General features: G+C 42.6%; 1 protein-coding gene across 2 annotated transcripts in view; it reads right to left on the bottom strand.

Annotated features, from left to right (window-relative positions):
- CA5B (carbonic anhydrase 5B) overlaps window positions 1-16,963 on the bottom strand; it is a 105,455-nt gene that overhangs the window by 70,087 nt on the left and 18,405 nt on the right. The window lies entirely within an intron of this gene.

Here is a 16,963-nt window from a genome sequence, read left to right as displayed (position 1 = left end):
TGTGGAAGGCCCACAGTGGAAAAGATTCCTTTACATTCATTATGTAATTCTCAGAGCATCTCTGGGGTTTTGTTGCAATTTCTGTTCTGGTTGATTATGATCTATGATGCAGTGCTATTTTTTTTTTTTTTTGGCTATCATAAAGGGTTTTATTTGGTTACAAATTTACAGTCCCAAGGCCATAAAAGTGTCCAAACTAAGGCATCAACAAAAGGATACCTTCCCTGAAGAATGGCTGATGGCGTCCAGAACACCTGTCAGCTGGGAAGGCACGTGGCTGGCATCGATGCAGTGCTATTAAGTGTGGTGGAGACGTCAGCCCGGCTGTTAGAGTCACCCATCCCACAGGGATGGATGGATAGGTAGATAAATAGAAAGAACTGACAGGAGATGGGCTGCTTCTACCAAAGCACCAAACAATGGGATTAATCATTAACCCCTTTAGGTGGTGGCTCATTCGTTTCTCTGATATTCTAATCCAGGCCACAGAATGCCTAAGGCAGCTTTGAGTGGAGAGTGGTTTATATTTCCCAGTTTGCCTTTTGTTTTCCACGTGGAAAGTATGTGTGGCTTCTCTTTTCCTGGTGACTGTTATTCAGGCTGAACTCTATTCCAGTATGTTGCCATGAAACTTAAAAATGCGTGAACAGTTTTCTGCTGTCTGTTTTACAAATCTTTGGCTTAAAGAACTCTTTATTTCTCTAAACATTTTGAGGCTTGAAAATTTATCTGTAACTTTTATGAGTTTAGAAAAAATATTTAATCATCTAAAATGAGGTTAAACTTATAGGAGATTTTGAGGCAGTTTAATTGTAGATCTTTGTTTTGTTCATTTCAGTTGCATTAAATATTAGAATTTATCAGGCAGATTTTGTCATCATCTACTGTTGTTTCTTTTTTCTTTCTGGCAAAGTGCTTTTAAAGTGGGACTTAGTATCTGATCAGATCTGAGTAATAAAGGAGTAAATGGAGCACCTGCAGGTTCATTTAAAAATGTCTTTTCTAATAATGGGGTGCTTTCTCTAATAATGGGCACTTCTCCATAGTCATCTTAAACTTGAATCAATTATTCCTAAAAACTTCATATCTGATGTTTTATTAAAGTAAATAATAAATTTATTAAAAGTGAAATCGGTAAAAAGATGATTTTGCTTAAAGTAATTAATCTATAGTGTATGCTAGAAAATCTGAAGCGATGAAAAGATAAATGAATATGTATCCCTTTGTGAAGCCACATGAGGGATACAAATGTGTTCAATTCCATTTTACACATTTATTGAGCACCTATTATGTGTCACAGGTATGCCCAGCAGGTAGCTAACCTGCTATGAACACTCTGGTACATGTATTTTACATGTGCTCTCTTTTTCTTGGGTAGATAGCCATGAGTGAAAGTGTGGGTCATAGAGTAGGCATTGGTTTTACTTTAATAGCTCTTTCCTTATCCTCTCTTAAGTGGTACATTTTCTCATTAATACATTTGCTCAATTCCTTTCAGGCAGGGACCCTCTCTCTTTGAACACTTTTGAATACCCTAGAAAAAATATGCTATGCCCAGTGTACAAGCTTTCAATCCTTTAACCCTGAACCAAGACAAGCTGGCTCCACTGGCAGGATACCCAATCCAGAAATGCCTCAGTCCTTTTCTGATCTAAATAGCTTTGGGCTCTGTCCTGTGACCAACCCCGACTCCCACCCATCACCAGCCAGCTCATACTCTGGGTTTTAAGAGGAACCAGTGAAAGGATTGGAGAAGGTCATGTCAAATTCATCTCCAAGATCTGAACAGCAACTTAAATTCATGCTTTGACGAGAGCTGGCCAGCATCTTCATTTTCATCTGCTACCCAGAGCTTATCATTGCCATCTTCACTTTATCCCCCATCTCCACATTGTGGTAACAAGGCTTCCCTGCCTGAGTAGTGTTTGTGTGCTATTTTTAACCAGATCGTTTGCTTCCTAAGGTTTGTTTTCATTTATTACATAGATTCCAAGCAAAGTGTATCTGTTCTTATTACTGCTGAGTAAAACTAATTTTGGAAAAATCAGTAATATAAAAAAAAAAGGCAACTAAGCCATGAATCAGTTAATTATTTTAAAACCTTCATGGTGTAATATAAAATAATTAATTTTTACAAACATTGAAGGAACTTCAAGTAGTACTGAAAGTTGACATTAAGATACAATATTCAACACTTGTGTCTGATGAAAAAGATTTTCTTTTCTTGAGGGTAACATCTTATCATAGTGCTATATAAGATAGGACTGAAAGAGGAAGGGTGATTGAGAGAAATTTAAAGAATATATTATAAGGGTATTTAGGAAAAAACAGAAGAGGTACAGTAGTAAACCTTCTTACCCAGAGAAACTTAGTGATTTATCATTTTGCTCAGGAATCATCTATTTGTACTTATTACCCTGAAAGAGAGGAGAAAGGCAGGAATAGTAAAAGATGTCTTCCCATCCCACAGTGAAACCAAATCCTTGCAATGTCTCCGTGAAATGCCAGCCCTCCCCTCACCCAGCTCCTCTCCTCCTCCCACCCTTACTGCTCCCCCCACTTCCTCGTTCTGCTGTAGTCTCCCTAGCCTCCTTGCTAGTCCTTAAAAAACATTATCCTTTCTTGCTTCGAGGCTGGATTTGCTGGTTGACAGAAAGTGAAGAATGAAGAAGAAGCAGAATAGTTCAAACACATACACATGCCCAACATTTCAGCAAAGAAATAAAAAGAAAAATTCTACTGATATTAACAAAGAAAGGGAGGCCTGGAGGGGGAGCCAGTTTATGAGGGAAGAGAGAAAGGGTGGAAGGAACAGAGTATACGTGGCCAGAATAATGATGTCCAAATGCCCTGTTTCTTGACCAGCTGCTGATGCTGTAGGTTCTGAGGAAGGTAACACAATGGAAACACTTCACATGTGGAGGAACCCTACCCTGAACATTTTGGCAACATGTTTTAAGTCATGCCTCCAGACCCCAGTGCATGAGAGAGGAATGGAGGGAAGGAGAAGGAAAGAGAGAGGGAAGGAGGAAGGGAAGGAGGGAGGGAGGGAGAAGGACAGAGGGAGAGACATAGTTATCATGGCCCCAACTAGAATCCAATGGACCATTTTTCTCCTTCACCTTTCATTTCTCCATGCTTCCTCACTTTACATTTTCTGTTTCACTTCCATTTCAGTATGCCCGAGATACAAATGAAAAATATCTCTTCCAAGCAACAGTGGCTTTCTCCATGAAAAATGTTCCCAACAGAGAAATGATGGAGAAAACAAATGGGGAAATATCTTAACTGCTTATTTGCAGTATTATTTGAGATAATGCATCATTTTAAAATGTGTTCTTGAAAATAATTTATTAACCTTATTTTTTGAAGGACCAACATTTTTAATTGAACATTTTAGAAACTTTTTTATGCTTTACGTTTAAATCATGCACCATGCTCACTTTACACTTTAAATAATGTTTAATGTTCTTTTAAAATAGGCATTTTGAAGATAAATACCCAAAAACAAATTGCAGTTGTATGTCTTAAGCTCCCTACATTTCTATTGTACACCTATAATTCTCTGTCAAAGATAGATAGAGATTCTAAAGAGCTATATTTATTTTTATTCTGAAAATGATATAAAATGCATAGGTTTTTCTTAATACGAACTATGGTCCTCAGGTAAATCCAGCTGTCTGTTTTCATATGGTCCAAGAGTTAAGAATGGTTCTTACATTTTAAATTTAGTTTCCTTTTGTTTCATTTTTTGTCTTCATTCTACAGTGATTCAGAATTGGGGGGAAAGAGTTGCTAATTTTGGTGTCCTCAAACCCACAATACCTGATGCATGAGGTGTAAACACAAAGAATAAAAAAGAAAAGAGTTTGGGGGAGCAAAATAATACATGATATATGCATGTATAAACACTTATATATATATATATATATATATATATATATATATAAAGGTAATATATTTATATGATTAAAAAATAAAAAAGTTCTATAGTAAAATGAAATTTTGTCCTAAGTAAACTTTATTACTATTTTATAGATTTCAGGAAAAACACATTTACTTTTCTCTTATGCCATTAAACTGTAGTATTATTTTCACCACTATTTACAAGTTATTCCAAATAAAAAATAAGGTGGTCACATTACTGAAAAATTGGAAAAGGAAAAAGAGGAAAACCCACCGGTTATTCCACAATACTAACCAACCCCTCATATAGTCTCTTCGTATTTTCTCATAGTCCTTCTTGATTAAAGAGATTTTATACATTGCTATAGTCATAGCAATATTACTTCCTCTAAATACCTAAATTTCACCTTGTAAATGACTATGTTAAATCAGATGTTTCCATTCTAAAGAAAAAGCAATTGAAATATGTAACATTTCAGATTAATTTTGAGGAATTTGTGTTTGAAATGGTATTTCAGAACCTGAGGCATTGTGGGAGTCTGTGAATAGCTGATCTGGTTTCTTACAAAGTTGTTTCACCTGAAATTGGACCACGGTATATACAGAAGCTTTTATTGCTGGTACCAGTTGTAAAAAACTAAGCATGAAAAACTAGAGCAGGGGTCAGCAAATTTTTTTCTGTAAAGGGTCACATAGGACATATTTTAGGTGTTGTCACAACTACTTAACTCTGCCCTCAAAGCATGAAAGCAGCCAAAGACAATGCTTAATGAACACAGATGGCTGTGTTCCAATATAACTTTATTTATGGACGCTCAAATTTGAATTTGAGCAGAATGAATTCAGGAGGGTGGCAAATATCTGTTTTCAGGATGGCTTCAGGGATCCAAATCTTAATCATTGGCCGTTTATTTCTTATTTTCTTTCCTCACAAAAGAGTCACAAAATATTCCTCTTTTGACATTTTTCTACCATTCAAAACTGTCAAGACCATTCTTAGCTCTTGGGACTAGTGGATGGATTTACCAAGCGAATCATAGCCTTACTGAACACTGATTTACACTGTTCACTCTTGATTTGTAAATCTGTAGAATTGAGGTCTTTCTAGACTTCTGCTCTGTAAGTAGGGAAGGTAAACAAGATGAGAGACTGAAACTCAAAAATGTCTTTCTATTTATATTTATAAAATTAGCTTTGATCAAAGAGGATCATAAAATTATTCACTAAAATAAGGACTGGGACTCTCTTTGTATTTCAGCAAGCCAATCTTTTCCTGCTGAAGGTATAGAGAAGGGAGCTCTTCTAAAGCCAGTTTTTCCTTCACACTCAGGGAGTTCTTTCATTGCAATTTAAATTAGCTTTAAAAATCTTTACTTTGACCGAAATTGTCACTAATGGATTCTGAGAAATTACCTCTTGTTTTGGGTAAACAGACAACGAGAATGTCTATCCTTACACAAAGAAGTGGTTTCAGATGTTCGACGTCAATTAGTGGAGAGGCTATAGGGCACTTGTCCTGAAATTGCATTATGACAGCAAATCCCCCTTTCACTGAGATTTCACATTTATTTAGAGGTGCTGATGGTAATTATCATGGGCTAAATTTCTCCAAACCAGCCCTAGATGCCACCACTGAATACATACTTAGCCTTTAATTGTTTAAGGTTGCACTAAAGAGCAGCAACCATCTCTATAGGTCAAAATGACATAAATGGCAACTGTTGGTAGGCCAATGGTTCACAAATTTTCCCAAACCCAAATTGAAATATATGGTGACAAGTTTGAGTATGCTTAGGAAACGCTCTTCACAGTGTTTGTAGACCAATAGGGAGACTGGCAAAAAACACCTAAGTGTCATGATGGCAAAGAATTGAGTACCTTGATAATGATATGATGGAGTGTAAGAAGGCCTCCTTTAGGCTGGGTGGTCAGGGAAGGCTGCAACGAAGAGGTGTCACCTAAGTTGAGATGGGAAAAACAAGTAGGAGCTGCCAGGGAAGAATGGTCCAGGCAGGAGGAGGTGGCTATGGCAGTTTGCCATGGCTTGATTGGCAGTCTGAACCTGCTGCCAGGCAGCATGGGTCTCGGCAATACTGCTGTCAGTGGGATGAGTGATGAGGGCTCCCTAATGAAGAGCAGCGGGTTTAGATGCAACACACGCGCTGGGCCCTGATTTTACGTGCACTGCATCTTTAGGTGAACAGGCTTCTCCTACGGGAAAGAGTACAACAAAATGCAACACTAGATTGAAAATACCCTTGCACAAGCTGTTGCTCTTGAGTGTGGTGGCTGGGAGAAGACATCATTAGCCTGGCAAATAAGCCAGTTTTCAATCTTCTGCCTTCCAGAAGATTTCTTGTGCCAACACAGGCAGAATGAATTCAGGAGGGTGGCAAATATCTGTTTTCAGGATGGCTTCAGGGATCTAAATCTTAGTCACTGGCCATTTATTTCTTATTTTCTTTCCTCATCGCTAATCCATGACTCTTGCACAAATTCTCATTTTCATTTCACCTTTTACTCATTCCCTTCTACCGTATCTCTTATTCTGAGCTTGATCACAGCAGTGCTACTGCTCTCAGTAGCTCCTGATGCTGCCTTTTCATATTTGGAACCCTATGACTGGCATATCCACTGAGTAAAATCCTAACCGAATACGAGAGAGGCTGAGACACCTAAATGGAGGTCCTGGCTGCATCCACACAGAGCTGCTGGCAGCCAGGGCCACCCCTGACAGGCAGTGAGAGAGAAGTTCAGAGGTTCACTGAAGAGCTTCAGAGAGGCAGAGTGTGGGCCTGCAGAGAGGGCTGTGGCCTCCACTCCCTTCCCCGCAGGAGAGGACCCGCTGACGGGGCAGACATGAGTGCAGTCAGTTGGGGTGTTGATGACTGGGTCCATTCTGATCGGCTGGTGCCCGTGCCAGACCAGTGGTCCACGTTCTGAGTGATGCCCCTGCTCTTTTCCCTGATGCAAGTCAGGGAGGGCGGCTGACCAAGAGAACGGCTCATAGAGGTGGAGTCGCTCGTGAGAGGGGAGACGGTCCTCTCATTTCCTGGTCAATCCTCCCCAACCTGCAGAAATTCTCAGGACTACTCAAGCTGCTACCAGAGGAGCACTAGCTGAACTTCAAGGAAACATGGCAGGATCCCCAGTCATTAGAGTGTAGAGAGGCATGGAAGCGGGCTTGCCTCTCTGTTGGAGAAGTCTAAGGGAGGAAGGCTGCCGTGAGCCACCTGTGAGGTAGGGAGAGAGAGAGAGGGCAGATGGTGAGCTGTCTGCACTTGAAGATATTCCTGGGGGCCAGTGGAAGCTGCTGAAGGGAGGGGGATCGAGTCACTGGCTGTGGGGCTGGAGAATGAACTGCAGGGCAAGGGCCTGGAGAGGGAGGGAGGCTGGAGGTATAACCTCTGAGGCAGAGCTGAGGGTGTGATAGAAGAGGTTGCCAGAGCACATCACTCAAGGTAGGGCAGATGCAGTGCAGAGGTCCCTCGAGGGATCCCCAAAGGTTCACGAATGTGCTTTCGTGACAAAGCATCTGGATCCAGTCCAGTCAGAGGGCCACAACAGCAAAAGGAAGCTACAAGGGGCCCTGGCTCAGTAAGAAGAACTCGGCCTTTTCTCCTCTGTCTGACCCCCGTCTCCCTTTCCCAACACTGAATGAGCCAGAAAGAGGCACAGGAGGAGGGCATGGGTGTGTGCAGGGAGAAAGGTGAGCACAGAGAGTAACGAATGGAGCTGCCACTCAGAGTCCAACTCAAGCCAGACCTGCTGCAAAGTGCAAAGCCGGACATTTGCTGCAAGATGAAAGTTGTGATCTGCATTTTGATTAGACTGGCCTGGACTCTTTAAGAGCCAGAAGCGACTGGGAAGGAACACAGTCTGTTCCAGATGCTGTCAAGGGGTGAGAAGAAAGGGCAGATAGAGCGCCTAAAGGCAACAGTGAGAGAACATAAACCCCCAATACAGCTGGCATTGCTGTGGTTGCATCCAGAGGACTAAGGAAGTTCTACTGAAAGCCTTCTACTAGGCCTGGAGAGTAAAAGGAGAGATAGGACCAAGTGTCACCCAAATGTGGCCTGCAGGCCAAAGCCAGCCTGATACCCATGGTTATGGGCTTACAATCTAACAATGATTTTTACGTTTTTAAATGGTTGACAAAAATGAAAAGGAGAGTAACATTCGTGACATAAAACCTATCTGGAATTCAAATGTCAGTGTCCACAATAACGTGTTATTGGCACGTAACCATTGTCATTTGCGTCTATTGCTGCTTTCCTGCTAAATGCCAAAGGTAGGTAGTCCCAATAGAGGTCACGTGCCCACAAAGTTAAAATATGTACCATCTGATCCTTTATAGAAATAGTTTGCTGGTCCTTCCATAAGACCATGGCCTTGGCCTCTGATCAGTCTAGTCAGGGGACACCTCATGAAAACATTTCATTTCAACCACAAATTGTACTGTGATTTTGAGACTCTTTAAAATGCAATATTATATATACAATGGCCCTTAGAGTGATTCTGCCTGCATCTTTCATGAATAGCTAAGCATCCATAAATTTTCTGATCAGATCAAATAAAATGAGGTAATATATGTAAACTACTTTGAAACAGAGAGAAAAACACACAGATGTCATATATTACTAATGTGTATGTGAATTCCTATTTTGCTATTTTATACTAGTAGATGTAGAAATCAGAACCAGTCATGTAGTTGGGGGGCCCAGTGCAAGATGAAGATGCAAGGCCCGTTATTCAAAAAGGATGAAGAATTTCAAAATGGCAACTGCAGAGCATTAAACAGCATAGGACCCTCTTAAGCACTAGGCCCTGGGTGACTACACAGGTCCCGCATCTGAGAGCTGGTCCTGGTAGAAATTATAGGAAAATGGATGAAATGAGACCAAAACTAGGCAACTCTTGAAATCATTATTTGCAAATCTTGATACCAAGTGGTTTACTTGTGATTTGTTGGCTTTTCTGAAAAGCAGAATGGAACATGGATGGAAACCTTAGAGTTAGTAGAAGACTATTTTCATTGGGTCATGTTACTTGTATTCTTCTTGGGACTTGGTTTGAAGATGGCTACCAGGTGTTTTCAACCATGTACAATAAGATTTAGACCAGATATACTAAAGCAATTCCCCAGGAGTTTTAAAATGCTGAAAGTAGCTTCTTTTCTAAGGAAACTATCATTTAAGTTTAGTCTATTTCCCAGTTTATCTGCTTAGTTTACTCAAATATTGGGCTTTTGGGGATAACTGATCACTTTTAACAAGAGAGTCTAACCTAGGCCCAGCATTGTCTTTCTGAGTAAATGGAGAAGGAAAGTAATGGATTTCTTCCTTTCCCTAATTATTCAAGTATGAACCTTGTGATCCAAAAAGGAACAATGTACTGTTGTATCCATGGTAAGGGGATCAATGGTTTTGTGCTTGTAGAACAGCAGCCCAGCTCCTATTTAGTCCTTTTGATTTCCAGAAACAAGTGCCCAATTCTTACCACCACCCCCCCCCCCGGATGCAGTTGGCCGTGTCTGGCACCATTGGTGACAAATGGCAGTGGAGCCAATTCTTAGAGGATTAACATCAGCCAGGGCTTCCCACATTTGAGGAAAGGGGGTGGATATTTTTACCTTTTTAAAGTTATGTGCTTAAAGAAGCCATTTATGTATGTGTTAATAACATTACTATGTACAAACAATCGGTCAAATGGTTACTGAAGCAAATTCAAATAATTCCATCACATCTGTCTGTATTTAAAATCTTGAAAATGTAGGTTTTCTATTTATCTGTGATAGTGGCATTTCAGTTTATTTATGACATCAAAACATACATTTAAAAGACATGTCTTGGTCAACATGGGCTTGTTGGTTGCCTATTTTTTCATTCTGTGCAAATCTTGGAGAACATACCGAGTAGTAACATTTGGAAGAAAGATTGTGGAAGAAGTCACACTCCAATTGTACATAATCTATAATCTGAAGGAACTTGTATCCCTTGGTTCCTAAATCAATTATTTAACTACAGAACTATGTACAACCATTCTTTCTGTTCCTTTTTCTTGAGCACCAACTTTCTCTCCTTTCATTACATTTCTTCTTGGCTACTCCCACCTACAGTCTATTTGGGTGTTGTCCTAGTTTGCTAATGCTGCCGGAATGCAAAACACCAGAGATGGATCGGCTTTTATAAAAGGGGGTTTATTTGGTTACACAGCACAGTTACAGTCTTAAGGCCATAAAGCGTCCAAGGTAACACATCAGCAATCAGGTACCTTCACTGGAGGATGGCTGGCATCTGCTCCAAAGTTCTGGTTTCAAAATGGCTTTCTCCCAGGACGTTCCTCTCTAGGGTGCAGTTCCTCAAAAATGTCACTCTTAGTTGCACTTGGGATATTTGTCCTCTCTCAGCTTCTCTGGAGCAAGAGTCTGCTTTCAACGGCCATTTTCAAACTGTCTCTCAACTGCAGCTCCTGTGCTTTCTTCAAAGTGTCCCTCTTGGCTGTCGCTCCTCTTCAAAATGTCACCCTCAGCTGCACTGAGTTCCTTCCGTTTGTCAGCTCATTTATATGGCTCCAGTGATTAACTTAGACCCACCCTGAATGGGCGGGTCAACAACTCCATGGAAATTATCCAATCAGAGTCATCACCCACAGTTGGGTGGGGCACATCTCCACGGAAACACTCAAAGAATTACAATCTAATTAACACTGATGGGTCTGCCCACACAAGATTACATCAAAGATAATGGCATTTGGGGGACATAATACACTCAAACTGGCACAGATGTCTTCTTTTACTATAGAGCTCCCCATATTATTATGTTGTCTGAATATCTGTATCTGGGTAAGGGAAGTTTTGAGGACGTGATCTCCCTTCCTCCCTTTTCTATCACTGCAGCCCCTGTCCAGTTTACTTTCTCAGATGGTCCCTCTGGGCAGTGTGGGATGTAAACCTTCACTCATTCATTCTATTCACTCATTCATGTCATAATTACTTAGTGAATGCTGCATGGGCCAGACTTCAGGAACACAGGGGTTCACAGGACTGGGAAGACTTGGCCCTTGCCTCCATGTTCCAGGGCCCAGAGAAATCTATTGTGCTGCAGATGGACAAAGTATCTGATAGTCGCCCAGGTGGCTTTGTAACTGATAAAATAAAAAAGGGTGTCCTTTGCTTGAAGAATGTGAGATTCCAATCTGGACAGGGATTAGAGACCCTCCTGACAAAGCCTACATGAAATCTAGAAGCCCTCCATGTTCCCCACCATCCTGAGTCTATTCTCAGACTGGGCATGGAATCTTCTTAGGTCCAAATTCTGGCATCTGAGGAATTACCGGCCTCCATTGTTTTCTTATCTCTGGTGAGCTCAAGACACTGTGGCTTTGTTCTCCCAAGGCTCTTAGCATCACTAAACTCCTACTTCTGGCTCTTATGGGAAGGTCCATGGAATGTACATGCTCCTGCAGTTGGAATCATCTGTAACCACGTGGGTGAATCAAAGTTAGCTCTTGATAATGTTTGTGAAAGGATGAAGCAGGCTTTAGCTCCTGTCTATTGAGGTAGAGGAGACACAAGGTTAACAGTGGCCCTGTCCACCATTTCTTCCTCTCCTTCCTCCTTAGTCCCTTGACAGGATACTCCCATGTGATGGAATGGCCATGTAGAAGTAAGTCCCATTGCCTGGACTTATCACGTGTTGGGCATCAGTTTCTTGCTCCTGTGGGACCCAGGACATCAGTTTCTCAGAGCATAATACAAACACCAGTGTATGGTGCGTCTCCATCTTATACTGCCTCTGCCTTGGGTCTGTCTTCAGAAGAGGGATGTGCTTCCCCTAGTCCACTTCCTGCAAAGCTGCCAATTAAGAGAGTGGGCATATTAATTACTACTTCAACTGCCTCTACCTGAACAAAATATAACCACATCTCTGCAATTATATTTCTATGGTTGATATTTGTTGAGCTCCAGGTTACTTTTGTTTGCTTAAAATCTTAGACTTTACTTCTCTTGGCAGAACTGTCATGTGGGAGTGATCCTTTGTACACTTTTGTTGAAGAAGACCCTAAACAGCTAAGAGTAGTCACCACCTCCCTGATATCAATCCTAGAAGAAATGATGGAAATGGTGCTACAAGACACTAGTACAGTGGGCAGCATAATAATAAATACCTGATACATGTGAATATATTAAAAAGCTACAATTTAAAAATTTAGATAATTATTGAAACTATATACTTCTGGATGTCAATATCTTGCATTTGAATACATCTGTTTATTATTTTCAAAGTACATTTCTATTATCTCATTATAAACGATGCCAATCAGAAATCTTAATTTATCCATTGCCTCATTTTACATCATATCTGCAGTTCATTTTATTGTGCCCAGGCAACTTTTTCAATAACTGCTAGTTCCTGCTAAAAATATGTTTGGATTTGAAATAATTTTAGATTTAAGAGGGAGTTGCAAAGACAATACAGAAAGTTCCTGTGTAACAATGATTCTCAACCAGGGACAATTTTGTTTCCCTATCCCCACCCTGGGACACGTGGAAACTTATGGAGACACTATTGGTTTTCAACACCAGGCCCGGGAGGAGGACTATGGGTAAAAGGGAGCTTAATACTGACATTTAGAGGTGAGAGGCCAGGGGTGCAGCTAAACTTCCTACAAAGCAGAGGAGAGTTCTTCACAACAAAGAATTATCCATCTCCAACTGTCAAAAGCACTGAGGGTGAGAAACCATGACTGGACAAACCTAGCTTCCCCTAATGTGACTTTCTTACTCAACCATGAACCATTCATCAAAATTAAGAAATTAACATGGGTTGAATACTATTAATTAAACTACAGATTTTATTCGGATTTTCTGTTTTTCCCTGATGTCCTTTTCCTGTTCCAGGGTCTACCCCTCCTTAGGCTCCTCCCCTCTGTGACAGTTTCTCCGTCCTTCCCTGTTTATCACAACACTTTTGTAGAAGTCCTCGATTTGAGATTGTCTGATGTGTTCTCCTAATTTAGATGGAGGAGATGGACCTGGGGGGAAGGAAGTCACCCAGGGGAAGTGCCCTTCTCAGGGAGCTAGTCCCGTCAGGGGCCCATGACATCCACAGGACATCACTGTGACATTAGCATCAATCCTGCGGGTCAGGTGGCACCTGCCAGGGTTCCCTTTGCAAACCGCATTTGTCAGAGGAGGGGGGATTACGGTTCACCCCCTGGAAGGAGGCGTGTCAAGGAAGTGGGGGACCCACATTCTCATTTTAATAAAACTGTGTAATGTTAATTATAAAGCTGTGAAATAAATCATGTGTAAAAGCTGCTTTGGGCTTACTGTCCACAGAAACCCACATCAAATAAGCAGGGCAGCCATCTAAAGAATCAATCATTTCCTAACTCTGAAGCTGTTCAAAGAATAAAACTTCTAAAGGTAAAATGACTCTTAGTGAGGAAGTAATGCAAAGCCTAAACAAACAAGCAAACAAACATGCACCAACTGTACAACAGAGTAATTATATATCATTGTTAGATGTAAAAATTTTTGGCAAGGAGCAGGGAAATGGAGATTGAAAATAAATGTTAAAAATTTAGTCATTCTCAAGAAAGCACGGTCCTACCCCCCACTCAGGGAGAATCTAGGAATGTGGGGTGTGTTTTTGGAATCTATCTCAAGTAGATAAAATGTCATTTTATTTGCTGAGTTACTATATGAAAGTATGAGATGCCAGTCAGTGAAAACGGTGAATAAGTCCAAGGAGTTTGCATATATAGTAAGGAATCCTGTAATTCCATGATGATGGCAGAACAGAAAATTATTTGGGCCACAACTGTATTCACGGAATTGGATCTGCCTCATCGTGTTTTCTTTTTCTCTTTTTATATGCTTGATTTTTCTCTGTAGCACTAATCCTTACCAGGAAGAGTATATACTTATTTACTTGTTAATCTTCTGCCTCCACCTCCTTAAAAAGAAAGCTCCATGGGAGAATGACTATGCTTTGTTACAGCCATATTCTCTGACGGAGTCAAAATGGTACACCACGAGATTCATGCTGATGGAGAAAAACAGTTGGTACAAAGTGTCCAAATGACCTCTTACCTAGTTTATATAGCCTCCTCCATTATGCCAGGACTATAACTTTGTGTTGGTTCAATTTAGACAAATGGCATTGTGCTACACATAATATTCTATTTCCAATCTTTTTATTCAACTGTATGTTTTTGAGATTTTTCTTTTTTAAAAAAATACACAGTTCTATTTTAGTGATTTCCAACTTGGAGTGATTTGTCTTTCAGGAGATATTTGGCAATGTGTGGAGAAATCTTGTTCATTACTACCTGGGGTAGTCTAATGGTGTATGATGGGTAGAGGCCAGTGATGCTGCTAAACATCCCACAATTTACAGGGTGGATTCTACCCGTCAGTAGCGCTGAGGTTGAGAAACCCTGGGCCAGTTCATCCCTTTTATGTGTAGAAAAGTGTTCCCTTGATAGCATACATCGTATTCAGTCTATCTATTCCCCAGCCAATGGGCATTTAGGTTGTTCCAATGTTTTTGCTATGACAAGTAGTGCTGCCAAGGAACATCGTCACCGATGTCTGTCTGTGTGTGCGTGCAAGAGAGCTGCTGAGAGGCAAACTCAGTTCTAGGAAACATTTCCAAATGACTCCCTAGAACAGGTGGACCCGATGAAACCCCACAGCACTGCATGAAGATTTTCAATTCCCTGCATTCTTACCAGCACTAGATGTTACTTAACTTTTCTAATCTTTTGCCAATCTAAAGAGCAATAAGTGGTATTTCATTTTCAAAAGTTTGTATTTTCTGATCACTAATAAGGCTAGACAACCCGAATAAGTCACACCCCAGAGCATCCTTTACAAACCTGGGCATGATATTTTTGGCAAACATGCATATTTCATTTTACTTATCTATAAAACCTGATTTTTAGTTTAAAACCGCATTTTCAGAGTCAAGGTTGACTGTTTCTGCCAATAGAGGGCACTGTACCCAGTAGTTTTCCAACCCAGAGGACAGTCTAAAGTCTGGAGTGACTTTTAGTCCTCGCCACTGTGGGTGTGTTACTGGCACCCAGTGGGTAGAGGCCAGGGACGCCGCTAAACCTCCTACAATGCACAGGACAGCACTCTCCCCCATCGCCTGCCACAACCCAGAATTCTCCGGCCCAAAATGTATAAACATTGCAGACATTGAGAAACACAGCTGTATACAAAATCTATCTTTATATATGAGTTTTTGAAAGAAAAAAATAGGATAATCTGTATGATAAGGAAAGTGTCTCTTAGTATTATTACTAATATTAATAATGCAAACAAATCTTTACTTATAATAACTGGTCAAATTCAGGCATGGGGGAAGGAGCAGGTCTTCCTGGCAAGTCTGCTCCCAGAGAAAAGGCGGAGAGCAGTGGGCGGCAGGCGGAAGGAAAGGGCTTTCATATATACAATGTCTCTCCAGAGGGGGGAGTTGAAAAGTCCATGTCCAAGGATTCTGCCTGGCCTCATCCTGCACCTGATACAAAGGCCTTGGGCTTCTAGTTTCTTCCAAGAGAGGCCAGGAGTCGCCAGGGTGACCATAAGGTTCGTGATGGCTCAGCCAGAAATCCGGGGTGCTGGACTGAAAGAAATGGAGGGGAGAGAGGCTCTGCCAAGCAGTGCTGAGGTCCAGATTAGGGTGTGGGTGATGGGTAGCACAGGAGATTCCCTTGGCCGTGGTGCCGTTGGGCTGGCGAAGAGATGCTTCAACGTGGAGATCAGGCGCTGAGGGCTGTGGAGAGGGCAGCCCCAAACTTGGATTAGGCACACCAGGGACCTTCACCCTCCCTAAATATGGGGCCTCAAAGTGTTATCAAAATGGGGGTGGAGGCGGTGGAGAACCAAGGAGAGCAGAAGCAGGAGGGGAGGAACTTGGGGTCTCGTCATTCCTAGTAAAATACTTTGCGGGCCTACGCAGGTTAATGACAGGGGTCTTGGGTCCTGGCAGGCCTGTCAGCTGGAGCAGTGGGAGGTGGTCTGGTGGTGTCAGTGTCCCATGTCAGGGAAGATCTGGGGTCAGAAGGACAAAAGCCAACGTGGGCTTGAGTCTCAGGTCGTGGGTGCAGGGCCCCGACTCTTAGAAGCCAGGGTGGCCAGCAGGCTGGGTGTGCTCAGGGGCGAAAGGACGCTAGGGGTCCCATAAGTGCTGCAAGTTTACCTTGCTCTGCAGGCCGGGTGGCAGACAGGGAAGGCTGGATGTCACGCCTGGGGACAGCGTCCTCCTTGCAGGCATTCTCTCTCCTGGAGCAGGGTCCTCTATTCAGAGGCCCAGGCTTGGGCACAAAGGAGGGGGCCGCTCCTTTCCTGACCATGGGCTTGAAAGCAGACGGCCTGGTCTCGGGGCTGGTCCTCCTCCTCTTCTCCGGGAGCTCGAACCAGAGTGGTCCGTCAAACTTCCTTTTGCCCTTCTTGCACTGGCTGAGGGCCTTCAGCACAGTCTCCTTGGCACAGGAGTCTGGGCGCTCCTTGGGGGCTGGACGCGTTACAAAGGGGAGCTTTCCGGGCTCAGGAGGAGCGATTTTGACGGTGACCGGGCTCCATATCCATCGTGGGTTGCGGGCGCGCCACAGCCGGCGCTTCACGTTAAGTTTCCCAAATGCGCGACTGATCGAGCCCTGGCTTGCTGGGAAAGTGCTTCCAGGCCTCGGGGATCAGCACGCTCCGCATATTGAGGTGCTCCCATTCGGGCGGGATCTTGGGGAGCGGCTAGGTGCGCACCCAGCGCACCCAGGGAAGGGGGAAGTCGTCCGGGTCGGGCCTGGGCGGCGGGGCGGGCCTCAGCATGCACAGGTACCTGCTCCGGTGGCTGCCTATGACAGCGGGACGGCGGAGTTGCAGCCCTGGGCTAAGGATTCCGCTGCCAGAAGCTCCGACCTGTGCGGAAACGGCCGGGAGCGAAAAGCGAATGGCTTGGGTGACCATTGGCTTTGGAACCCACGGAAAACTGTCAGGGCACTCGGGACACTCGGAGCGCGCGACCCCGCACGCGCCAGTTCAGCG

Source organism: Choloepus didactylus, chromosome X (assembly GCF_015220235.1).
Source record: "Choloepus didactylus isolate mChoDid1 chromosome X, mChoDid1.pri, whole genome shotgun sequence".
Lineage (NCBI taxonomy): Eukaryota > Metazoa > Chordata > Mammalia > Pilosa > Megalonychidae > Choloepus > Choloepus didactylus.
This window is presented reverse-complemented; position numbering and strand designations above follow the sequence as displayed.